The sequence below is a fragment of the Protopterus annectens genome, chromosome 16.part0 (assembly GCF_019279795.1).
Source record: "Protopterus annectens isolate FY-2018-M chromosome 16.part0, PAN1.0, whole genome shotgun sequence".
Taxonomy (NCBI): domain Eukaryota; kingdom Metazoa; phylum Chordata; order Ceratodontiformes; family Protopteridae; genus Protopterus; species Protopterus annectens.
Window position 1 is genome coordinate 455,216,867 of NC_056750.1, and position 26,424 is coordinate 455,243,290.

Consider the following 26,424-nt stretch of genomic DNA (forward strand, 5'->3'; position numbering starts at 1 on the left):
AATTCAAGATGCCAACACTACAGCAGCTACTTCCCATGTTGGGCAAGGAAGCATGGCTGGTAACGTTGGACCTCAAGGAGGCATACCTGCATGTCCCTATCAAAGTTGCAGAAGATACCTCAGTTTCATTGCAGGTTCAACCCATTATCAATTCTCTGCACTGCCCTTTGGCTTATCTACTGCGCCCAGAGTTTTCACAAAATGCTTGGCACCAGTAATTGCATACTGCAGACAAAGGGGAATTCAAATATATCCATACCTGGACGACTGCCTCATCCAAGCAGAAAGAAAAGACATTCTCTTACATCATCTGGCTTTTGTGAAGCATCTACTAAATTGTCTGGGGTACACAGTAAATGAAAAGAAGTCAAAACTAGTACCCTCACAAAAAATGACATTCCTGGGTGCCAGCTTGGACACAATGGCCTAGAAGGCTCATCTTACACTAGACAAGCAACTTCAACTGACTCAATATTTCAAGACAATGGCAACAAAGACCCAATTAACTGCAAGAAAAATTCTGCAGGCTTTGGGCTTCATGGCATCTTGCATTCTGATAATACCATTTGCAAAACTGCATATGAGGAAATTACAGTGGTACCTAAAAAAGCGTATTGTCTCAACACAGCCACAGCTTGGACACAGCGATATCTCTCATTCCCTGCCTTCAACAGGAATTTCTATGATGGGCACAGGCATGTCACCTAAACAAGGGTCAGCCTTTCACCTTGCCCCCAACCAGGCAAACTATCGCAACAGATGCTTCAGACTATGCCTTGGGGGCACACATGGCAGGGCAATGCATTCAAGGCCTATGGACTGCAGAATAAAGAACATTGCACATAAATCAAAAAGAGATGCTAGCTGTACAGAAAGCTCTGACAGCCTTCAAGGATCTACTACAGCCAGGACAACTTGCAATAAAGATGGACAACACCACAGTAATGAGGTACATAAGCAAACAAGGGGGCACACATTCCTACCCTCTTTGCAGGCAAGCAATAACCTTATGGAACACAGCTCTGGCCTACCAAGTCCAGTTGCAAGCTCAATTCCTGCCAGGACAGAAAAACACACCGGCAGACGACCTAAGCAGAAACATCAAAGATCCCACGAGTGGAAACTAGACCCACAAATATTTACAATGACAACTTAAAAATGGGGCCTTCCAAATATAGACCTGTTTGCCAGTCCTCAAAACTACCAACTGACAAAATTCTGTACAAGAACATTCCACCATCAAGCTTGGAAAGTGGACGCTCTCTCCTTCAGTTGGAAAAACCTGACAGCATATGCCTTTCCTCCATTACCTCTTCTCACAAAGGTTCTTTTGAAGGTCAAAAAGGAGAAACCTCGACTGATTCTCATAGCCGCAGACTGGCCACGCCAGCACTGGTACCCGCTATTGAAGAATATGGCTCACAGCCCACCATGGATATTGCCTCAAATACCTCATTTGCTTACGCAGCAAAACAAACAGATTCTACACAGCCAGCTCAAAACCTTAAACCTGGCTGCATTTCAAATCAATTAAGCATCCAACCAGCCCCTCTTTCACAAGCAGTACTGGATGTTATTCTGGAAGCCAGGAGGCCAAGCACCAGGAAGGCTTACTTGGACAAATGGAAAAGGTTTTCTGCTTGGAACCAAGCTAAAAGGCCAAAACACAACGCAGCCTCATATGCTTCACATTCTGCAGTATTTAGCTGAGATGTTGCACAAAGGACTTTCCTTCTCCTCAATTAAAATCCATGCTTCAGCTATTTGAGCTCACTACGACACGAATCCACCTTTATTTTCAAATCCTATTCTAAGGCAGTTCCTCAGAGGAGCAAAAAACATTAGACCACCTAGAAGAGCTCCTACACCAACATGGGACCTCAACTTTGTTCTGGAAAAACTAACGCTACCTCCCTTTGAGCCAGCTTTCTCTGCAGACCATCAGTTCCTATCTTGGAAGACTGCCCTGCTCCTGGCAATAACCTCTGCCAGGAGAGTCTCAGAATTACAGGCACTTATGGCAGTGGAACCTTTCCTCATTTTTCATCAAGACAGACTTTCTCTACGAACTAATCCTTCCTTCATGCCTAAGGTGGTTTCCAGTGTAGCTTTAAATCAAACCATCCACCTACCCACTTTCTTCCACAATCCACAGAACAAAGGTGAGAGACTCCTGCATTCCTTGGACATTCACAGGCAGCTTCGTTACTACTTGGATAAAACTAAGGCTTTCAGAAAAACTGACCAGCTCTTTGTATCCTATGCTACAGCTTCTCAAGGGAGGGCCATATCCAAGCAAACCATTTCTAGATGGATAGGCCATTGCATACGGTTCTGTTATACCCATCATGGGAAACCAGTTCCCCCTACCATTAGATCCCACTCTACCAGAGCAACAGCTACCTCTACAGCCTTTCTCAGGGGGGTTCCTACCAAGGAAATTTTAGAAGCTGCAACTTGGAGTTCTGTACACACCTTCACTAAACACTATCACCTCTTTATTCTAAGTCCAGGGCGGGCTTCACCACTGCAGTTCTGCAGGGCCTCATTGCCTCCATTAACCCTCTATACCACCTCCACCCTACCTTAGTTTTGGGACTCAACCCAAGTGTGATGACTGCAGCGAGGTAACACGATGAACATAGTACAGTTTTGTACCTACCATAAATGTAGATGTTAGAGTGTTCACCCTGCTGCAGTCCAGGTTACCCTCCCTCCAACCCCTCTGATCTACTGACTAAATCTCTGCTATGCCTTACTGATGTATTTGCTTATAGCTGAAGGGATTTTGTTTTTGTACAGTGTTCTCACCATTTTGTACTAATTTGGATCACCTTTTTGGGGGCACCTGACATCTGGGGCAAGAGAAACTGAAGAAAATGGAGTCGGTTGCAGTATATGTACCCCTGGCACACTGACATCAGGGATGAGGTGACAGCAACAGACGTCGGACCAAGACTTTGGAAATCCGGCCGACTGCGGGACCACCTGACGACAGGATAACCCAAGTGTGATGACTGCAGCAGGGTAACACGATGAACATCTTATTTTATCAATGATCAGTACAATTGTGAAACTAAAGGAGTAGTGTATGTTGCCTTGTGTAAGAAATGTGCAAGAAATGTCCCTCCTTTTATATTGGCAAAATGGAGAGGTCATTAAAGAAAAGAATCTATGAACATCTGTATGCCACAGGAGAAAGGACTTGACTAATGCACTTGCAAAGCACACTTGTGAACATCCTGAGCACTCTTTCCGGTTTACAGTAGTTCACCAGGTTAAAACTCATATTAGGGGTGGTCCATGGCAATTATGGCTGGAAGAACAGGAGTTTTTTTGGCAAATTAGAACATTTGCACACTTACCCCCAGGTTTAAACGAGTATGCTTCTATAAAATGCATTCTCAAATTAAAAGCACTGAAGAGATGAGTTTGCTATTACAATTATATTTAAATTTATATACCACGAACTGATATATATATACATTTTTTATTTACATAGATATAATCATGGTCACAATAATTTTTGGTTCCTTTTCATAAGTCACAAATGTTGTCATTATTATTAAGTGACGTATTTATTGGTTATACTGGGTATTTTATATATATTTATATTTAAATATTCCTAGAAGTTCCGTATGTTAGTTTAGGGTTTTTGACTAAATAATTGATATATTTGATACATCTGATATATTTGATACACTTTATAGATTTGAAGCTTATATGATGTTCATTTAGAAAATATATTTTGTATGTTTTAGTTAGTAGAAATGTAAAAAACTGTTTGTGTTAACAGGTATTGGCCTTTTAAAATCCAGGCTTGAAGTTGGTTAAGTGGTTAATTGATTTAATTATTTTAATTGTTTTAATTAGTACATGTATTTCATATACAAGGTCTTGCTGTGAGTAAGTTACTGTTTTAGTCTGAAGAAGGCTGAGGAATATCCTTAACCGAAAGCGCTTACGTTAAACAGCCCGTGCTTTTGCTGAACTTGTCCACTTCCACTTTCTTTTGGAGTTTAAGCAGTGGATGAGAAAAGAGGGGAGGCTCTGTGTTGTAATGAGCCAAGATGGCAGAGACATGGATTTTTATTGAAGAAAAAGATAGGCCCTTGTCAAGCATCTCAGTTAAATATTGTAAAAACTGAGGAATATAGGTTCATAGGTTAGTCAGTCAAGTATTAGTTGTCAAGCATCTCAGTTAAATATTGTAAAAACTGAGGAATATTGGGCTTTGCTGCATCTATTCCTTGTGATTTTCTAGTACTAGGCCTTCTGGCTTCCAAAATGACATCCATCACAGATTTACTGAGAGGTGTGGTTTGAATAATTAGTTGATTAGCCATGCTGCAAGATTCAGAGTTTGGAGCAGAGTGTGCAGAATTTGATAGTTCTGTTGAGACAGTAGATGAGGTATTTGAGGCAAGTACCATGGAGGAAGGTGTGACATGTTCCTTAGAAGCAGGTACCAGTGCTGGCGAGGCTAGTCCGGAGCAATTAGGATAATTTTTTGTTTTTTCTTGCCTGACTTTTAGTAAGACCTTGGAGAGAAGGGGCAGAGGAGGAAAGGCATAGACTGATAGGTTTTTCCAGATGAAGGATAGAGCATCTACTTTCCATGAAGGATAGAGCATCTACTTTCCATGATTTTTTGTGATGAACTCTTGTGCAGAATTTGTCCAGCTGATAATTTTGGGGAGAGGCAAATAAATCTATGTCTGAGCTCCCCCATTTTGGGGAGAGGCAAATAAATCTATGTCTGGGCTCCCCCATTTTGGGGAGAGGCAAATAAATCTATGTCTGGGCTCCCCCATTTCTGTGTTAAGATGCTGAATATTTGTGGATCAAGTTTCCATTCGTGCGGGTCCATAAGATTTCTGCTTAGGTCGTCTGCCAGAGTATTTTGCTTTCCTGGCAGGAATTGAGCTTGGAGATGTATTTGGTAAGTCAAGGCTGTGTTCCACAAGGCCATGGCTAATCTGTAAAGGGGGTAGGAATGTGTACCCCCCTGCTTATGTACCACATAACTGTGGTGGTGTCCGTCTTTATCACTAGTTGTCCTGGATGAAGCAAGTCCTTGAAGGCTGTCAGAGCATTCTGAACAGCTAGCATCTCTTTCTGGTCGATATGCAGATGCATTTGGTTTGGGCTTCCATTTGCCCTGAATGCATGTCCCTGCCAGGTGGGCCCCCGTAAGCATAGTCTGATGCGTCTGTAGTTAGGGTTTGGGTGGCAGAGGGTAGAGTGAATGACAGTCCCTTGTTTTGATGACATGTCTCTGCCCACCAAAGAAACTCCTGTTGTAGGCAGGGAATGAGAGGAATCATTGTTTCTAAGCTGTGACAATGTTGACTCCATAAACTTTTTAGGTACCACTGAAGTTTCCCCATATGCAGTCTCGCATATGGATTAGTGGAATGCAGGATGCCATGAACCCCAAAGCCTGCAGAATTTGTCTTGCAGATAACTGGGTTTTTGTTGCCATTTGTTTGAAGTATGTTGTCAGTTGCCTTTGTTTGTCTGGGGTGAGGTAAGCCATCTGGGCAGTTGTACTCAAGTTTGCACCAAGGAATGTAATTATTTGAGAGGGTACCACTTGTGATTTCTTTTCGTTTATGGTGTACCCTAGGCATACTACAAAAGCCAGATGCTGAAGTGTGTCTTTGTCCTCTGCTTGAATGAGACAATCATCCAGATAAGGATAAATCTGAATGCTTGTCTGCAGAATGCAATTACTGGTGCCAGGCACTTTGTAAAGACCCTGGGGGCAGCAGATAAGCCAAAAGGCAGTGCAGAAAATTGGTAATGCAAAAAACCTGCTTTGAAGCGGTGGTATCTTCTGCATGATTCCCTTATTGGGACATGCAGGTATACCTCTTTTAAAGTCTAGAGTTACTAATCAAGCATAGGCAGTAGCTGTTGTAAAGTCAGCATTTTGGATTTTGTAATGTCCAGGAACGTGTTCAGAATCGATAAGTCCAGTACTGGACGCCATGAATTGTCTTTTCTGGGTACCAGGAAAAGTCTTGAATAAAAACCTTGTCCTTTTTCCTTTTCTGGTACCAGTTGAATAGCCCCCATATCCATGAGGGACATGACTTGTTTCTGGGCCTCTGCCTACTGATTTTGTGGCAGATCCGGCCATCCGTTTGGAATTGGCAAAAGTATGGAAATTAAATCTGTACCCCTGGGATACTATGTTTAATACCCACTTGTCCTGGGTAATTTACTGCCAATTTTGAGCATGAAGTGCTAGTTTTCCCCCCAAGGGGGCTGCCAAAAGATTAAGTGCTTGGTGATGGTAGAGGAAAGTCATTGAGACTGCTTACTGTAGGGTTGTGCTTAGTTTCCTCCAGATTTGGAGGTGGAGGCACCCCATTGCTTTGACCTGTAAGAACCCTATGATTGATAATGTGAAGCCTTTTGAGTGCCTGGATTTGCCCCGAGTGACTCTGTTGGACACATGAAAGGACCTATTTTTAATAGACCAGTGTCTACTGAACCTGGGTGGCTGCACTCGCAAGAAATCTTTTACAGTTTGCATAGATTTAGCTTTGTCTTCCATTTTCTTTAAAACCTCTTCTGCCTTATTACCAGAGTATCACGCTGCAAAGGGGCATCCAACAATTTAGCTTTACCATGATCAGGCAGATTTTTCTCCTTGTGCCAGGCATGCCTTCTAATCACAGATCCAGTAACGGTGGCCCTACAAGAGTCCTCCAAGGAATCAAAACCACATTGCAAAGTATGCTTTCCAACCTGTTCTGCTAAATGCAATAAATCCTGTAACCCTATGTTCCACACAATCAGAAATCAACATCATTTTCTGTTTCAGTAAGCCCATAATATGCTGTTGATATTTAAGCATATGAAACTGGCAGTTTAAAGCCCTGATTGCCAAGGTTGCAGACGTATAAACCTTCTTACCACTTCTATTCAATGCCCTGGAATCTTTATCAGAAGGGGTAGGATTTTTGGCTTTAGAAGCCTTTACACCCTTGGGACCCTAAGAAATAGTCTCAGGATCAGCAGGATTTTTGAAAAGAAATTTGTGAGAGTCAGGAACCCTGTAATATCTGTCTGGCTTACTAGGAGCCGGAGGCAGGGAATCAGCAGCCATGCTTGATTCCGAGAACACATCAACTATGTCTAATACAGTAGGTACTGCCAAAGGCCTATGCGGAGGAAGAAGGAGGAAATCCCTAAGCCTCTTATTTGATTCAGAGAAGGCCTGACTCTCCCAGTGAAAATGTTCCCTTAAAGTATGCAAAGTCTCTCCAAAAGAGTAATCCTCAAGTGGAGATGCAGATGGGATGGATTCTTCTGCATCAGAATCCTCATAGGGTGGAATAGAAAATTCCTGATCAGAAGAAATGGAAACCTGATCTGAAGATTCATAATCATTGTCTTGCCTAGGCCTCTCAGCAGGGGAGGTTGGAAACCCCTGATCAAGGTAATTAAATCCTCAGCCATTTTGATAATCTGTTTTTTAGGTTTTGGACCTTGTTTTTGTTGCTGGTGTCGGTTTAATATAAAAATGTTGAGGCCTGAAAACACCCTCAGAAGCCGATGCCTGCTCAGCGGCTCTGGACCCCCATCCAAGGGAGAGACATCCGCGGGTTCAATACTCTGAGAATCTTGCGGCATACCGGACTCCAAATGAGTCTCGGTAGAGGTCTGCGACTCAAAAGTAGCTGGTATCAGGGGCTGCGAAAGCGCCTCACTGAGTACCGGTGACTGGCTTAAGAGAGACTTCGTCGTCGGTTTTGGACCTCAACGGTCTGTCTCTGTCTTTTTCTGTGTGTTTTTTGTGAACTCCGGTAGTCGGACTACTAACCAATGACATTTCAGGATAGTTAAATCTTGAACCAAAATATTTAGAAACAAAAAATATACAGACGCTTAATTGTGCGCTGGGTAAATTTAGCACAAAATCAACAGCAAGGCACATTGTTTTCAGGGCCTAGGCAAGGAACACAGTACAAATGAAAATCCTTATGGAGGTATTTGCTTCCCACAAGTAATGCAATTATTAACTTTTACTGACATCGGTAAGGAGCAAGAAAAAGTTTCCCCAACGGGGGTTCTTAGCTTTAGTTTGAAGACTTCGGTTCTGAAACTCGAAGATGAAAATTTCAGGAGTCGGCCGACGGGCACTTGCGAACTACTTCTGCTTCGGGCACTGCGCAGCAAGAAAGACTGAATAAAATGGCATCGGCTGCATGTTTTATACCCCTGACGACCTGACGTCATGGAAGAGGAGACAGCAACCGACGCAGGACCAAGACTTTGTTATTCAGGCCGAATGAGGGCAACCTGCCAGCAGATTACCCCAAATGTAATGACTGCAACAATGAAACATTAAGAACATCACTATAATTCAAACCCAAACCTGTGTGTGCTCCTGAACGCAAAATCCATTTTACTTCCATATTTTCAGTAGTATTGACTATGTCCCCCATCCTATTGCTGACATTCTGAATATGTAAAACCTGAAAACAAAAATATATGGTAATCCCCCTTATCCAATACGCTTAGCCAAAGCACTACACAGTTGCCCTTTTCTAGTGCAGTGAAGGTGATCCCTTATCCGTTCCCTAAGGTGGCAGTTAGTTTTGCCAACATAGAAATGGAAACATGTTGTGCAGTGAGCTACATACACTACATTTTCTTAGTATTGCAATCAGCAGAATTCCTTAGCTCCCATAGATGCCCTGTTTCAGGGTGCTTAAAAAACCTTGATTCATCTATATAAATGCACTGTGTGCATTTTCCACATCTATGGGTACCATTCACTGTGCTATCCATCAGAGTAGGTATCCTTGGATAGCAAAGCTGCCGTTTCAGATTTTTATTTTTAAATGCAAAATGTGGTTGTCTACCCACTATCCTCATCTACTAATAACATATGCCAATTTTGTCATATGATGGTTTCAAACCTTTTTGCATCTCTTGTATATGGTAAAACCATCACATCTCTTGTATATGGTAAAACCATCGGAATGTATGGTAATACACTATTCCTGATATCTACCCTGTCACTACCTGCTCTATCAGAGTAGTAGGGCTTAGCTTTACCTTTCCTTTCTTTGTGTACATTATGGTACACCTCATCAATTTCATGTTCACTATACCCCCTATTAATGAAACCTGTTCTTAGCTTAGTTAACTCATTTCTATACACTTCTTGACAACATAGGCAAGATGTTCTCCCTGCCTGACCTCTGACTATGTCAGGAAAAATCTTAGGGTTATGCATACTGTTTCTAGGTAGAAAAGATGGTCTGCAGCATTGTTTCCTATGCAGAACTGAGATAGCATAGATTTACACACAAATACGTATTAATGGACATACACATATATTTACATTTTTAGTTTTTTTTTAAATATGTGCTTTTTCACATTCATATTTATGCATTATTTTCTTAAAATATATTTTTTCTGGGGAATCTAATAATGGTTATGTGTGTTTTTAATGGGTTTTATATTTTTATAAATTATTGCTTTAATTCATTAATTGACGTTTGTCATGTGATAATGCAAGTCATATATATGTGCCCATTTGAATGTTGGCTTTTATCTGATGAAGTTATGTATTTTATATAACGAAAGCGCTTATGTTTCTTTTATTTTGTGGTGCAATAAACTATTGGTGAACTACAGCTCCAACCGTGCCTTGTATGTGGTTAAAAAGTTTGTGCTTTTCTGTGGAATCAGGTTTGGACCTGTGCAGTCTTGTCTCTGTCTTTATCTTTACGTTTTTTCTGATCTGCTGTCGGAAGGCTTACCAAATCCATATCAGAATTAGATTGTAAATAAAAATGTCTGGCTACAATAAAGGCCCAACAATGGATAGTTCTGGCAGGGTATCCCTTGGCCGGCCTGAATACCAGAGACCCAATATTTTTGCGTCAGTTGCTGTCGCTTGAGGACTGATGTCAGGTCATCAGTAGTATAAAGTAAGACACCCAATGCCATTACGTCAGTTTTTCTTGCCATGGAGCCCGAAGCAAAAGCAATTTGCATGAGTGCCGGTCGGCCGCTACCTGAGTTTTCGTCTACCAAATTGAAGTTGAAATCTTTGTTTAAACAAAGCACAGAAGCGACAACGGGGGACATTGTGGTCTGGGCCTAAACAAGTGATGCAGTAAGAGTGGAAGTCTTGGTGTGGTATTTGCTTTCCACAGGCAAGACAATTATTAACTTTCTGACCTCCACAAAAACGGTACTCCACAAAGACCAGAAAGCTTAACTTCAGGAACGCAATTTTATTTAAGAGCAAAAGCATTTTCGCTTCCAGAAAACCGGAAGCTTCATCAGCAAAACAGGAGCGAAAAGCTCACAAGTTTAAAAAGGTATGGGGGTGGCGCCAATTGACGTCACCTCCCTACCACAACAACATACCTGTTATTTAAAAGAACATAGAAAAAATAAATGAAATATTAAAAATACAAAGATGAGGAAAGAAACGCCAAAGGGTGCCCTAGCATGCACTAGCCTGTCAGTAAGATAACCTTCAAAAATACACGATCAGATCGTATACCACTTCTACATCTAATCAACACAAGTAAAAGCGTAGTACTAAGCTACACATATTGTCAATGAAATTAACAATACCTAAGTGAGCTTAGGAATATATAAAATGGAAAAATGTAAAAAATCATGTTTCAAAGAACAAGTAAAATATCATGTTTCAAAAAACAAGTAACATACTGCTGCTCTAACTAAACGCCCTAAAAAATTATATAATGTACTAAAAGGGCTTTCAAAAATATCTACATGTCTTATCTAAGATAACTCCTATACTTCAATATAGCAGCAATATTACAGTTATCATTGAGCCCGGGATATGAGAAGGCATCTAATTGAAGCTGCCATTCTAATTCCCGGGTCTCTACAATCAAAGCTTGCGGTCCCCCTCTAATATCCATTCTGATATTATCGATGCCCATAAATTGGAAACTGTGACCACTATTGTTCAAGATATGCTTGGAGGGGGCATTGTCACTTTTTTTAGGATTAATAGCATAAATATGTTGGTAAATACGGTCGCAAAATCGCCGATCCGTTTTACCAACATAAAATGCTGCGCAGCATTCACAGAATGCTACGTTTACTATGGCCTTAGTATTACAGTTGATTTTGTGATTAATAAGATACTTCCTGTTACCTATAAAGTACAATTTTGTACCTACCATAAATGTAGATGTCCGAATAGGAATGCATCTGCAGTCCTTACAAATGGGTTGTCCTGTCGTCAGGCAGCCCTTCGGTCGGCCGTATTCCAAAGTCTGGGTCTGGCCTCGGCTGGTGTCGCACTTCACCCGACGTCACAGTTGCAGCTTTTCGGGTATAAAGGCATCAGCCGATGCCATCTTCCTCAGTGTTTCTTGCCCCAGATGCCAGTTGCCCCTTTGGATAGCTAAATTTTGGATAAATGCCAATGTTTCCAAATAGTAGAGAGCAAACATAAAAAATAAGCATGTATGTACATATATACAAACAAATACACCATAATAGATCCCCCCCCAGCTAGCTATTAGATGGGCAAATACCCTAGGAGTACCTCAGAGGGGAAGGAGGGTGGGTAATCCTGACTGCAGATGCATTCCTATTCGGACATCTACATTTATGGTAGGTACAAAACTGTACTATGTCCTTCAAGGATGCATCTGCAGTCCTTACAAATGGGTAGAATACCATAGCCAAACTAGGGGAGGAGGAAGAAGAAATTATGGTGTAGTTTGGATCCCTTGTAAAACAGCAGTGGCAAACCCTGCTCGGGATCTAGAGTATAAAGGTAAGTTATAATGCTTGGCAAATGTATGCACGGAGGTCCAAGTAGCAGCCTCTATAATGTCCTTGGTAGCCACTCCTCGTAAGAAAGCTGTGGTAGTGGCTGTAGCCCTTGTAGAATGAGGCCTGATGTTCTCTGGAATTTGCTTTCCATGGTAGGAGTAACAAAATCTGATGCAATTTCCTATCCACTTGGAGATTGTCTGTTTTGAAATTGTTTTTCCTTCCCTTCCTGTTGCATATGCTACCAGAAGTTGGTCAGTTTTTCTATTGCCCTTGGTTCTGTCCAGGTAGTAGCGTAACTGTCTATGTACATCCAGAGTATGCAACAGTCTTTCCCCCCTGTTCTGTGGGTTGGGGAAGAATGTAGGTAGGTGGATAGCCTGGTTTAAAGACACTCTGGATACCACCTTAGGCATAAATGTAGGATTTGTTCTCATGGACACTCTGTCTTGATGGAAGATCAGGAAGGGTTGTACTGCCATTAAAGCCTGTAGTTCAGAAACCCTTCTTGCTGAGGTGATTGCCAGCAGGAAAGCAGTATTCCAGGATAGGTATTGTAGTTCTGTTGTTGCTGCTGGTTCGAAAGGAGGAAGTGTCAGTTTTTCTAGCACAAAGTTAAAGTCCCAGGCTGGCAATGGTGGTTTCCTAGGAGGTTTTACATTTTTAATTCCTCTCAGAAACTGCCTGAGCAGAGGATGCGAGAAGACAGGGGGATCGAAGCTGTATTCTGCCGAAATAGCTGATGCATGTATCTTGATGGAGGAATAGGACAGGCCTGTATGGAAGAGCTCTGCCAAGTACTCCAGGATGTTGGCTATGTTTACCATTGACACATCTTTTCCCTTTTCAGTACTCCAAATGAGAAATCTTTTCCATTTTCCTGCATAATTCCTTCTTGTTGAAGGTCTGCGGGCCTCAAGAATAATGTCTTTAACCCTTTGGGATAAATTTGGGTTAGTTGCTCTTATGTAATGTTCCAGGCAGTCAGTTGCAGAGTTTTCAGATTTGGATGCAGGGTGCTGTAGCCGTTCTGTGTTAAAAGCAATGGGATCAGGGGTAGTGTCCACATTTGTCCCCGAGACATGCTCCTCAGTAATGGGTACCAATGCTGTCTTGGCCAGTCTGGAGCTATCAGAATGATCCTGGGACGTTCCTCTTTGATTTTCAATAGCACCTTGTGCATCAAAGGAAGAGGTGGGAATGCATATGCTGTCAGGCTTTTCCAACTGAAGGATAGAGAGTCCACCTTCCAAGCAAGTGGGTGGTACGTCCTTGTGCAGAATTTCTTGAGCTGGTGATTGAGTGGGGATGCAAATAAGTCTATTTGTGGTAGTCCCCATTTCCTGGTGATGGCCTTGAAGATGTCCGGGTGTAGCATCCATTCGTGGGCATCTGTAGTAGTTCTGCTTAATATGTCTGCTAGGATGTTTTCTTTTCCCAGTACAAAAATTGCTTGTAGCTGAATGTTGTAGCTCAGAGCCATATTCCATAGGTCCAGTGCCATCCGGCATAGAGGGTATGAATGTGTGCCTCCCTGTTTGTTGATGTACCACATGACTGTGGTGTTGTCTGTCCTTATCATCAACTGCCCTTCTTGGAGGAATGGTCTGAAATTCTGGATTGCTAGTTTTACTGCCAGCATTTCCTTTAGATTTAATGTGCAGGTGCAGCTGATCTTGAGTCCATAGGCCTTGTATGCACTTGTCCAGCATGTGGGGCCCCCCAACCGAGGTCTGAGGCGTCCGTTGTGATGGTTTGGCTTGGTTGAATGCTGTAGAAGGGCAAACCTGTGTTTGACGGACATGCCTGAGCCCACCATAGGAACTCTTGTTTCAGGCATGGGATTAGTGGTATTTTGGTTTCTAGGCTGTGCCTGTGTTGAGACCATAAATTCTTCAGGTACCACTGTAGCTTTCTCATATGCAGTCTGGCATGAGGGACCAGAATTATGCAGGCTGCCATGAAGCCCAGGGCTTGCAGTACTTTTCTTGCTGTTAGTTGGTTCTGCTTTGTTAATGTCAAGAAGTAGAGAGGAAGTTGTTCTTGTTTTTCTGTAGTTAGGAATGCCATCTGTTTTGTTGTGTCCAATTCTGCACCTAAGAAGGTTATTCTTTGGGATGGTATCAGTCTTGACTTTTTTATATTGACTGTATATCCCAGGGCTTGCAGCAAGTAAATGACTCTTTGTAAGTCTTCTGTTAGCTTGTTTTTGTTGTCCGCTTGTATCAAGCAGTCGTCCAGGTATGGATAAATTTGGATTCCCTGAAGCCTGCAATGAGCAATTACTGATGCCAGGCATTTCGTGAACACTCTGGGTGCAGTAGATAAGCCAAAGGGCAATGCTGAGAATTGATAATGCTCTGATCCTGCAAGAAATCTGAGGTATCTTCTGCAATTTGGTCGTATGGGGACGTGCAGGTATGCCTCCTTGAGATCTAGAGTCACCAGCCAAGACTCCTTGCCCAGCATGGGAAGAAGTTGCTGTAGGGTCAGCATTTTGAATTTTGATACAATGAGGAATGTGTTTAAAGCGGACAGGTCGAGAATAGGCCTCCAATTTTTCTCTTTTCTTGGTACCAGGAAGAGTCTGGAGTAAAATCCCTTTCCTTGTTCCATAGTTGGCACCTTTTCCACAGCTCTCATTCTTGCTAATTGAGCTATTTGTTTTAGAGCTTCTGTCTTTTGATTTGGTGGTAGGTTTGGCATTCCTCTTTTTCTTGGTAAAGTATGGAAATGAAACCTGTAACCTTGGTCTATAGTTTGTAAAATCCACTTGTCCCTTGTGATGCAGTGCCAGTTTTTTGAAAATAAGGCTAGCTTTCCGCCTAAGGGTGCTGCTATCTGTTCCCTGGTAGGCGGTGCCAGAGCCAAGTCACTGTGTTTGTCCTGTTGCAGTGGTAGTAGATGTGTCTGTGCCTCGCTGGTTGTTAACCTGCCACTGGCGTCCCCTGTAGGCACCCCCTCTGGATTGATTTCTGCCTCTTGAACGCCTATTCCTGCCTCTCTGTGCTTTAGAGGAGTCTGGAAAGGACCAATTTTTGGAAGGCCAGTTCCTGCTAAACCTTGGAGGCTGAACCTGTAAGAAATCTTTCACTGTTTGTACAGACTTCGCCTTCTCTTCCATTTTCTTCAGTACCTGCTGAGCAGGAGAACCAAATAAATTGACCTTATCCATAGGAGCATCTAATAGCTTTGCTTTAACATGATCCGGCAAGGCCTGTTCTTTCAACCATGCATGCCTTCTGATAACTGTGCCAGTCATGGCTGATCTAAAGGAAGCCTCCAGTGCATCACAGCCGCATTTTAAAGAATGGTTACTAACCTGCTGAATGTTATGCACCATTTCTAGAACATATTTCTTATCTAAAGAATCATCAGAGGACAGTTTCTTAGTTAACTGATCAAGCATAAACTCCCGATATTGGATCATATGAAACTGACAGTTCAATGCCCTATCTGACAGAGTAGCAGAGGTGTATACTTTCTTACCCCATCTCTCTAAGGACCTGGACTCCCTTTCAGAGGGGAGGGGATTTTTAACAGAGGTAGATGCTACTGCTTTAGGCCCCTGGGAGATAGTCTCGGGATCTGCAAAAGGAGCCTTGTATAAATGGTGATGTGTGTCCGGGACCCTGTAGAACCTATCGGGCTTAGCAGGGGCTGGAGGTAAAGTATCAGGAGCAGTGCAAGCATCATTAAAAGCATCATCTACAACAGAAAGAACTGGAGGTATAGCTAAGGGCCTATGTTGTGGTAAATGCAAAAAGGTCCTAAGCCTTTTCCTGGAGTCTGAAAAATCTTGTCCCTGCCACTGAAATTGCTCCCTCATGGCATGTAAGGTTTCCCCAAAGGAAAATTCCTCAGGTGGAGAGCCAGAAGGAATCGACTCTTCAGCATCAGAGTCTTCATAAGGAGAAAAAGGAGCCTCTGGAAGGTCTGTATTGTCTGAATCATCAGAGGAATCATCCGAGGACACTGGCTCAGGGGGCTCTGCTCTAGGTCTCTTTTCTGGAGGTGGTTGAGAGGCCCTGTCTGGATGAGGTTGGGTTCCCCTTATTAAAGGGATGAGATCCTCTGCCAAAGAAAGCATTTGGGAACTGGAGCTGGGCCTGTAAGAGGGGGGCTTAGCAGGCACAGACTTAGAAGTTTTGGCTGCTTTAGCCCTGGCAAAGGCCTTTATGGACATGGCTGCAGGAGGCCTAGCAGCACCACGTGCAGGGGTAGAAACATCCAAGGGAATGGTGTCCGATAATTCCTGTGAAACCACAGCAGCAGGTTGAATTTCAGAGGCCGATTCTACCAGGTTAGAAGAGGCCTCGGTAGAAGGCAGGGATTCGGCTGAAGTTAGAACCGCTTGCTCGGTTTCGGCCGAAACCGAGACACTCGCGGTTTGCTTAACCGTGGTTTCGGCGGAAACCACGGACCGCGAGTGTCGGTCCTTTTCTTTGCGTTTTTTAGCAACTTGGTCGGAGGATCCGACGGCATAATGTACGCAAATCAGAGCCGAAAAACTGTTCAGCAAACTCCAACCGACGTCTAAGCATCGGTCGGTTAAAAGAAGCACAGGCTAAACAAGCTGCTACGTCGTGGTCTGGGCCTAAACAAGGTAAGCAGTAAGAGTGGAAATCTTTATGAGGTATTTGTTTCCCACAAGTTAAACAGTTATTCACTTTTTCTGACATCGGCTGAGGCAAGAAAGAGTCCCCAACGGGGTACTTAGCTTTTTAGAAGTCTTCGAAGTAGTATTCGGTAGTAGTAATCTCTGGATCTGACAGACCGGCACTTGCGAACAGCTTCTGCTTCGGGCGCCACGCGGCAAGAAAGACTGAGGAAGATGGCGTCGGCTGATGCCTTTATACCCGAAAAGCTGCAGCTGTGACGTCGGGTGAAGTGCGACACCAGCCGAGGCCAGACCCAGACTTTGGAATCCGGCCGACCGAAGGGCTGCCTGACGACAGGACAACCCATTTGTAAGGACTGCAGATGCATCCTTGAAGGACATCAAAGGAGTTACCAACACGGAGGTACCTACACCACTTGCAGCACCCACATGTGGTGGTACCTTTCATTCTCACCATGTGGTCAAAGCTCTTATTTCTCTGTAGAAGGTCTTTGAGGTTACTCCCCCTACGAAATGTGAACACAGGAGAAAGGCCTAGCCTTTCGTGCAACCCCGAATTCATGATAAAGAACCAGTTCTTCCTTATAATCGAGCAAATTTGCCCTGAATTTGTATTAAAAGCAGTAATGAAGCTAGTAGAGAAGTCAGGGCTCTTGCTGTTGTCATCACTTAAGGAAGTCTGTATAATGGAGGTGTCTGATAAAACTGGTGAGCTTTCACCCCTGGAACACCCCAAACTAGAGGAAAGAAGAGGTGTTAAAATGCCATTCAAACGTTTAGAAGAAACTTATAGCGTTAATACAATAATCAAATCTTCAGGATAACCTCTGTTTAAGAAGAAATCTTTAAGTAGGGAACACTCGTTGTTGAAAGCATCATCAGTGCTACACATACGTGCGGCCCTGACCAGTTGGCCCTTCACAATGGACCGCTTCTGCTTCCAAGGATGACAACTTGAAAAATGCAAGAAGGAGTTACAATAGGTAGTCTTCCTAAAAATTGAAGAGCAGAATCTCTTATTACACATAACCTTTAACAACTGAACATCCAAATAATCAATGGCAAAAGTCGAGAAGTGGTATGTGAATTTTAAGAATTCTGTTGTGGAATTCATGTGTGAAATAAGTTCCAGAACCACATCTTCACCTCCTTCAATAAGCATGAAGGCATCATCTAGAAATCGTGTGTAGATTTTAGAACACCTCTGAAAAAGTGGGAAATTGAATAAAAAAATTTTCTCCCAGTAGGGTACAAATAGATTTGCAACGCTACTGCCACACGGAGACCCCACTGCAATTCCTTTCTTTTGAAGGAAATATTGATTATCAAAAATGAAAAAATTAGAGGATAGAATGATGTCAAGTAAAACTGTAACAACAATGATGTCATTACTAGGTGCGCCATATTCACGCAGCATAAGCTCAATCCATTCAACAGCCTCTGCGTGAGGGATTGAGGTATACAGATCGACCACGTCAATGGTCAAAAAATTGAGATCACCATCAAATTGAACCTCATTAATCAGGTTCAAGAAAGCCCAAGAGTCTTTACAAATCTGTGGGATTAATTTCAGATATTTGCCAATAATGTTGTCAATAATGCGAGCACAGGGATGCGTGATAGAACTTCTGCCATCTACCAGTGCCCGCATAGGTGGCTCAGAAAGACTCTTATGTATCTTGGGGATCCCAAACATGACTGGCACTCTAGGCATGGAAATGTCAATAAAGTTATAAGTGTCCATGTCAATTCTACCTTCAAGGAAAAGATCCCTGAAATAGCCTCTAATTCTTTTATATGTGGTAGTCAACTCATTAAGGGATGAACTTTCATAGGCAGGTGAATCCAATACCAAAAACATTCTCCTGGTGTATTCATCCTTATCGAAGATAACCAGACCCCCTCCTTTATCCGGTTTAATCACCCTAACAGCCATGTCACAAAGTTTGTTTAAGGCCGTGACTTGATCCTGAGAAATATTCCTTGTTAATCTGGAATTGTGTTTAGAGGAAAACAAGTGTCTAAGGTAAAGTTCACAAGCACTCTCAAAAATGTTAAGGCTAGGGTGTAAGGGGGGGTTAAAAGAGCTGGTTAACTTCAATTTGTTATCTATGGCTGGAAGGTCGTTATTGAAAAAGACCTTCAGGTTAAGTTTACGCACGTAAAATTTGAAGTCCACCAGGGTTTTAGCCAGTTTAAAGTGTTGGTCAGGGACAAAGTTCAACCCTTTCGCTAGAAGTTCAACAAGTTCTTCATCGATGACAACTTTGGAGAAATTATAAATATGGAAATCACCTTTTAAATTTGAAATCACATAAGGCAAATGTTCACTAGGAGGGCCAGTACCTATAGAAGATGTGGAATCTTCCATTAATTCCAGTTCTTGTTCCTCTGGTACCGATTGCCCTTCTTCCCTAAAAAAGGCTTCTGTTGATTGTTATAATATATTCCTTATTTTGGGATTTAATCCTGTTGCTTCTCCTGGGGCCCTGATCAGACCCGACTGCACTACCAACACCTGCCGTGTCCTCATCCTCCTCCACAATTTCCCTGTCACCCAAGTGGGGTGCTGACACGTCCCTATCCGCATGGTTACCAGGCCTATTGTTTTTTTTCACCAAGTTCGGGTACACGCATTTAGTTTGATAAGCAAGTCTATCTCTTGCTAGTTTTTTAGACTTATTAGCCTTAAGTTTAGAAAGCAAGGTATCAATGCTAGTAAAAATTCGGCCATAATCATATTTATACCTCGAAAAGTTAATATCAGTTTTGATGGTAATGTCCAAGTTGGATGTTTCCTCCAATAGTAATGTAATATGCTTAGAGTAATTTTTAATCATTAATTCTAGTAATTCTGCCCCTTGTCTATTAAAAAGAGTCTCCAGCTCGGTCACAAAGGAGGCATCCGAAAAGAGACCAGTGGGGGAAAAAGAACTCCGTAAACCCTTAGGAATTACCACCTCAGACAAACACTGCTTGAAGTATGAAACTTCCAATTGCAGTTTTTTAATTTTTAATAATTTGGCATCCAATACTTTAAGCTTCTCCGCTATATGATCAAAAGAGTTATCTGAATTAGGTGAGTCCGACACCGATGGCCCCGCTCCAATAGAATCCCCAAACGAGAAGGGGGCTAGGTTTTTCACCCATTCGGACAATGAGGGCACATCAATGAGTGAATCGTGACTCCCAGTCTGTTGATTAGTAGCGGTACCAAGCACTTGCCTTGGAGCCAAATTCCTGTGATTGCTGCCATTATCTGTAGAAATAGGCAAAAGAGCAGCATTATTTGGAAACAAGCTGCCCGCAGGATTCTCCACCATGTGAGGGGGAAAAGGAGCAAGTTGTTGGCCAGCTGGAACTGCCGAGTCGCTAGTACCTGGCATCTCGTTGTTAAACCCTGCTGGTGTAAAACCACCTCCACGCCCATTATTAGCGTTTCCTCTTTCAATGTTGTCAAATCGTGTGTTGATACTATCAAGTCGTTGAGAAAGTGCTAACATTAGCACTTTCATGCTGGAATGGTCTTGAGGACTCTCGGTACTAATTGTACCAAATAAATTTGGCGTTGCTGGGCTCGATGGTGCACCGGACATCATACCCACAAAGTGAAGGAACGAAACTAACAAAAAAATCCACAAAAACGGTACTCCACAAAGACCAGAAAGCTTAACTTCAGGAACGCAATTTTATTTAAGAGCAAAAGCGTTTTCGCTTCCAGAAAACCGGAAGCTTCATCAGCAAAACAGGAGCGAAAAGCTCACAAGTTTAAAAAGGTATGGGGGTGGCGCCAATTGACGTCACCTCCCTACCACAACAACATACCTGTTATTTAAAAGAACATAGAAAAAATAAATGAAATATTAAAAATACAAAGATGAGGAAAGAAACGCCAAAGGGTGCCCTAGCATGCACTAGCCTGTCAGTAAGATAACCTTCAAAAATACACGACCAGATCGTATACCACTTCTACATCTAATCAACACAAGTTCATAGGTTCATAGGTTAGTACTAGGCTATCAGCCCTAGGGCCTATACAAGCCTAGCCATAACAATTCCCTGAATATTTCTTCCCACATTATTTACTTTCCTGGACCCCTGTCTAGCAGGGCGACTGACGTGATCCCTGGGGTGAATTTCCTTTCTCCCATCCAATCGTCAAGGTTCCTCTTGAAGAGGTCCAAAGAGGCACTCTGCTTGACATGTATGGGCAATCTATTCCAGAGTCTGGGGAGTCTCTGGGTCAGGAACCTATCCCTCCAACATGTTTTGTTTATTGTGATGACAAGGTTTAGATCCCTGGAGCGTGTAGCTCTGAGGGATTTCTTTAAGTGTAGCATGTCCAACAGCTCTGGGTTTGACATGGCCTTGTATGCTAAGCAGAGATCGCCTCTGAGTAGACGATATGCGACAGAGTATAGCTGGAGTTTTTTAAGGCGGTCAGCATAGGCCATCTGCTTTAGGCCTGTGATTCTTTTAGTGAGGTATTTCTGAGACCTTTCCAGTTGTTGCAGATGTCTTGAGAGGTACATACCAAATGGGGCATTGTATTCTATAATGGGTCTAATGAGGGATGAGTACAGTGGGACAATGACCTCCTTTTTTCTGGATGAAAAGCCCTTCGTGATGAGGTGTGCCACATGGAAGGATTTCTGTTGTGGCGATGTGGTTATCGAAGGTGAGACCACTGTCCACCTGTGTCCCTAAGTCTCTTATCACACTTTCTGTGTTTAGTGTACTGCCACCTATATGGTAATTCATGGATACATGTTTTTTCCCAAAGGGGATAACAATACATTTCTTGGCAGTGAGCTTGAGCCCATGGCTCTGGCACCAAGCATCTGTTTCTGTAAGGCCCTTTTGTAGAGTATCCACATCATTTGGGGATTCAATAATGGCTCCCAGTTTGCAGTCATCTGCAAACTTTGTTAGCCAGAGTCCCTTAGTGTTGACCTGTACTTCAGAGAAGTAGATGCCAAACAAGAGCGGCCCCAGGACTGAACCCTGAGGTACTCCACTTGTCTGGAACTGGATTTGGAGTCGGCTACTTTTACAGTGTGGGTTCTATCAGTAAACAATTTAGCAACCCATTGGGTGACATAGGGATTAATGCCCAACTTAGTAAGTTTATCTATGATTCCAGAGTGGGGGATGGTGTCAAAGTAAAAGCGTAGTACTAAGCTACACATATTGTCAATGAAATTAACAATACCTAAGTGAGCTTAGGAATATATAAAATGGAAAAATGTAAAAAATCATGTTTCAAAGAACAAGTAAAATATCATGTTTCAAAAAACAATTAACATACTGCTGCTCTAACTAAACGCCCTAAAAAATTATATAATGTACTAAAAGGGCTTTCAAAAATATCTACATGTCTTATCTAAGATAACTCCTATACTTCAATATAGCAGCAATATTACAGTTATCATTGAGCCCGGGATATGAGAAGGCATCTAATTGAAGCTGCCATTCTAATTCCCGGGTCTCTACAATCAAAGCTTGCGGTCCCCCTCTAATATCCATTCTGATATTATCGATGCCCATAAATTGGAAACTGTGACCACTATTGTTCAAGATATGCTTGGAGAGGGCATTGTCACTTTTTTTAGGATTAATAGCATAAATATGTTGGTAAATACGGTCGCGAAATCGCCGATCCGTTTTACCAACATAAAATGCTGCGCAGCATTCACAGAATGCTACGTATACTATGGCCTTAGTATTACAGTTGATTTTGTGATTAATAAGATACTTCCTGTTACCTATAACAAAGGAGTTACCAACACGGAGGTACCTACACCACTTGCAGCACCCACATGTGGTGGTACCTTTCATTCTCACCATGTGGTCAAAGCTCTTATTTCTCTGTAAAAGGTCTTTGAGGTAACTCCCCCTACGAAATGTGAACACAGGAGAAAGGCCTAGCCTTTCGTGCAACCCCGAATTCATGATAAAGAACCAGTTCTTCCTTATAATGGAGAAAATTTGCCCTGAATTTGTATTAAAAGCAGTAATGAAGCTAGTAGAGAAGTCAGGGCTCTTGCTGTTGTCATCACTTAAGGAAGTCTGTATAATGGAGGTGTCTGATAAAACTGGTGAGCTTTCACCCCTGGAACACCCCAAACTAGAGGAAAGAAGAGGTGTTAAAATACCATTCAAACATTTAGAAGAAACTTCCAGCGTTAATTCAATAATCAAATCTTCAGAATAACCTCTGTTTACGTAGGGGGGAGTAACCTCAAAGACCTTCTACAGAGAAATAAGAGCTTTGACCACATGGTGAGAATAAAAGGTACCACCACATGTGGGTGCTGCAAGTGGTGTAGGTACCTCCGTGTTGGTAACTCCTTTGTTATAGGTAACAGGAAGTATCTTATTAATCACAAAATCAACTGTAATACTAAGGCCATAGTATACGTAGCATTCTGTGAATGCTGCGCAGCATTTTATGTTGGTAAAACGGATTGGCGATTTCGCGACCGTATTTACCAACATATTTATGCTATTAATCATAAAAAAGTGACAATGCCCTCTCCAAGCATATCTTGAACAATAGCGGTCACAGTTTCCAATTTATGGGCATGATAATATCAGAATGGATATTAGAGGGGGACCGCAAGCTTTGATTGTAGAGACCCGGGAATTAAAATGGCAGCTTCAATTAGATGCCTTCTCATATCCCGGGCTCAATGATAACTGTAATATTGCTGCTATATTGAAGTATAGGCGTTATCTTAGATAAGACATGTAGATATTTTTGAAAGCCCTTTTAGTACATTATATAATTTTTAGGCGTTAGTTAGAGCAGCAGTATGTTACTTGTTTTTTGAAACATGATATTTTACTTGTTCTTTGAAACATGATTTTTTACATTTTTCCATTTTATATATTCCTAAGCTCACTTAGGTATTGTTAATTTCATTGACAATATGTGTAGCTTAGTACTACGCTTTTACTTGTGTTGATTAGATGTAGAAGTGGCATACGATCTGATCGTGTATTTTTGAAGGTTATCTTACTGACAGGCTATTGTGCATGCTAGGGCACCCTTTGGCGTTTCTTTCCTCATCTTTGTATTTTTAATATTTCATTTATTTTTTCTATGTTGTTCTTTTAAATAACAGGTATGTTGTTGTGGTAGCGAGGCGACGTCAATTGGCGCCACCCCCATACCTTTTTAAACTTGTGAGCTTTTCGCTCCTGTTTTGCTGATGAAGCTTCCGGTTTTCTGGAAGCGAAAACACTTTTGCTCTTAAATAAAATTGCGTTCCTGAAGTTAAGCTTTCTGGTCTTTGTGGAGTACCGTTTTTGTGGATTTTTTTGTTAGTTTCGTTCCTTAACTTTCTGACATCGGTTAGTGCAAAAAAAAAAAAAAAAAAAAAAAGATCCCCAATGGGGTACTTAGCTTTAGAAGATTTCAACTTCAATTCGGTAGACGAAAACTCAGGTAGCGGCCGACCGGCACTCATGCAAATTGCTTTTGCTTCGGGTTCCATGGCAAGAAAAACTGACGTAATGGCATTGGGTGTCTTACTTTATACTACTGATGACCTGACATCAGTCCTCAAGCGACAGCAACTGACACAAAAATACTGGGTCTCTGGTATTCAGGCCGGCCAAGGGCTACCCTGGCAGGAATAACCCAAATGTGATAACTGCAACAATGAAACAAGAAGAACATCTGCCACTGTCATTCCCTTGCACAATAGTGGTGCCACTACTGACCCTGGAAACTACTGCCCCATTAGCGTTACAAGTCTGACCTGTACAGGCATGGAGCATATTATTATGGATCTCACAAACAAGGACATAGGCAATCTCCAAGCACCGGAACCCACCCAGTTCAGATTCGTCAAGGGCAGATCTTGCCTGTTGAACCTAGCTGACTTCTTTGAGACGGTCACCAAGGCCCTAGATGAGGGAAAGTCAGCGCATACAGCTTACCCTCACTTGGCCAAAGCCTTTGACACAGTCCCCCACTCGGGCATCATCAAAAACTAACACAACTTGGCATAAATCCCTATCTCATCAGGTGGGTAGCCAGATGGCTCACCAATAGGACCCACAAGGTCAAAACAGCTGCCTCCACCTCAGATAGCAGACCTGTAACTAGTGGTGTTCCCCAGGGATCTGTTCTGGGACCCCTACTGTTTTGGCATCTACTTCACAGAGGTCCAGAAAAAGGCAAAAGGTCTGTGGCTGACCAAGTTTGCAGACCACTGTAAGTTGGTTGTGTCAATGACTCCCCAAAATGAGGTTAACATATTACAAGAGGGTCTCACAGCAACAAATGACTCGTGCCAAAGTCATGGCCTGAAGTTAAACATAAAAAAAGTATCATACCACCATTCAGCAAACACAGCCTCTACTGATTACCAGATCAATGGCAACCCCCCCAAGTACACAACCTGTGGTGAGACACCTGGGTTGACAATCTCACATTTGACCTTCCTGTAGAGGCAGTGGTCAGAAAAGCCTTTTACTTGGTTCATCTCATGAGTAAAGGGATTGCATTCAGAAAAAAGGAGGTTATTACCTCCCTGTACTCCTCCCACATTAGGCCAGTAATGGAGTACAACCCCCCAGTAATGGATTACAACCCCCCCCCATTTAGTATGTACCTCTTCGAATGCCTGCACCAACTGGAAAGGCCACAGAAATACTTCACAGAGAGAATCCATGGCCTCCAACACTTGTCCTATGTGGACAGGGTCAAATCACTATCACTCTACTTGGCATCATACAGATTGCCTTGTAGGCGAGACACATCACCTGTGAGTAATTCTGAACACTGCCTAATTAGAGATGCTCCATATCCGTAAGTCTAACTCCTTGTGCATTACCCGCTCAAAAGGCCTAAATCTAATATGCAACATTAATAAAGCCTACTGGAGACGGGCGGCCATGGTAGTACAGTGGTTAGCGTTGTCGCCTCATAGCAAGAGGTTCTCTGGTTAGATCCTCGGCTCAGGTGCTTTCTGTGCGGAGTCTGCATGTCCTCCCTGTGGTCGCGTGCGTTTCCTACGGGTACTCTGGTTTCCTCCCACATCCCAAAGATATGCTGTAGGTGGATTGGGCACTCTAAATTGGCCCTAGGTGTGTGTACGTGTGTGTGCCTTCTGTGGAAGGTTGGGCGCCGGGCTGGCAACTCAACCCTGTAAAACTCCTCTGCCAATCATGAGCGGACAGGTGATCCACTGTGGCGACCCCTAACCAGGAAAAGCCGAAAGAAGAAGAAGAAGAAGAAGAATAAAACCTACTGGAGAGACAGGTTTGTCTCCCACAGGCTGCCCAGTCTCTTGAATAGACTTCCCATACACGTTAGAGTACCTCGCTGACCCTCTCAAGCACAACCCTGATGAGTGGATGGGAAACCACAAATTTGTTACAAGGGTTCCATCTGTGCCCCTCATTGACAGAGGTGACAGGTGTTGACTGGGATTTCTTTTTTGGGGATAAACTCTTGGCTAGGCTTGTAAGGGCCCCAAGCCCATTAGCCTTGTAACCTCCAATGATCCTATAAGTACATTTGTTTAAGTAAACTTGCCATAGAAGATTACTTTCTAATTGATCACCTTTGCAGTAGCCTAAACTATATGGGTTTACTCCCACCAGCATCGGATAACTTCTGAAAGTATTGTGTGCTTTCCCTGCCTTCATCTACCAGGAGAGTGTGAGGCACTCTATATAAAATGCAGGTTGTTGTTGTTGTGTCTTTCGGCTTTTCCCGGTTAGGTGTCGCCACAGCGGAACTCTGGTCTGCTGATGATTGGTAGTTGATTTTTACGTGCCGAGTTACCAGCCCTGATGCACAACCTTCAACGAAAGTACGTCCATTCACGCACGTCTCCACGCAGAAGACGCTCTAGCTGAGAATCGAACCGGACAGCGTCTTACTGTGAGGCGACAATGCTACCGCAGCACCACCACCGTATATAAAAGCAGGTGAAGTGCTAAAAGCTTCTGAGCATTTTTTTTGCCTAAATGGAAGCAAGAGTCCC

The 26,424-nt window shown here is 42.7% G+C and overlaps 1 protein-coding gene across 2 annotated transcripts in view; it reads right to left on the reverse strand.

Annotated features, from left to right (window-relative positions):
* Window positions 1–26,424, reverse strand: part of RABGAP1 (RAB GTPase activating protein 1) — a 4,144,188-nt gene that overhangs the window by 3,942,287 nt on the left and 175,477 nt on the right. The window lies entirely within an intron of this gene.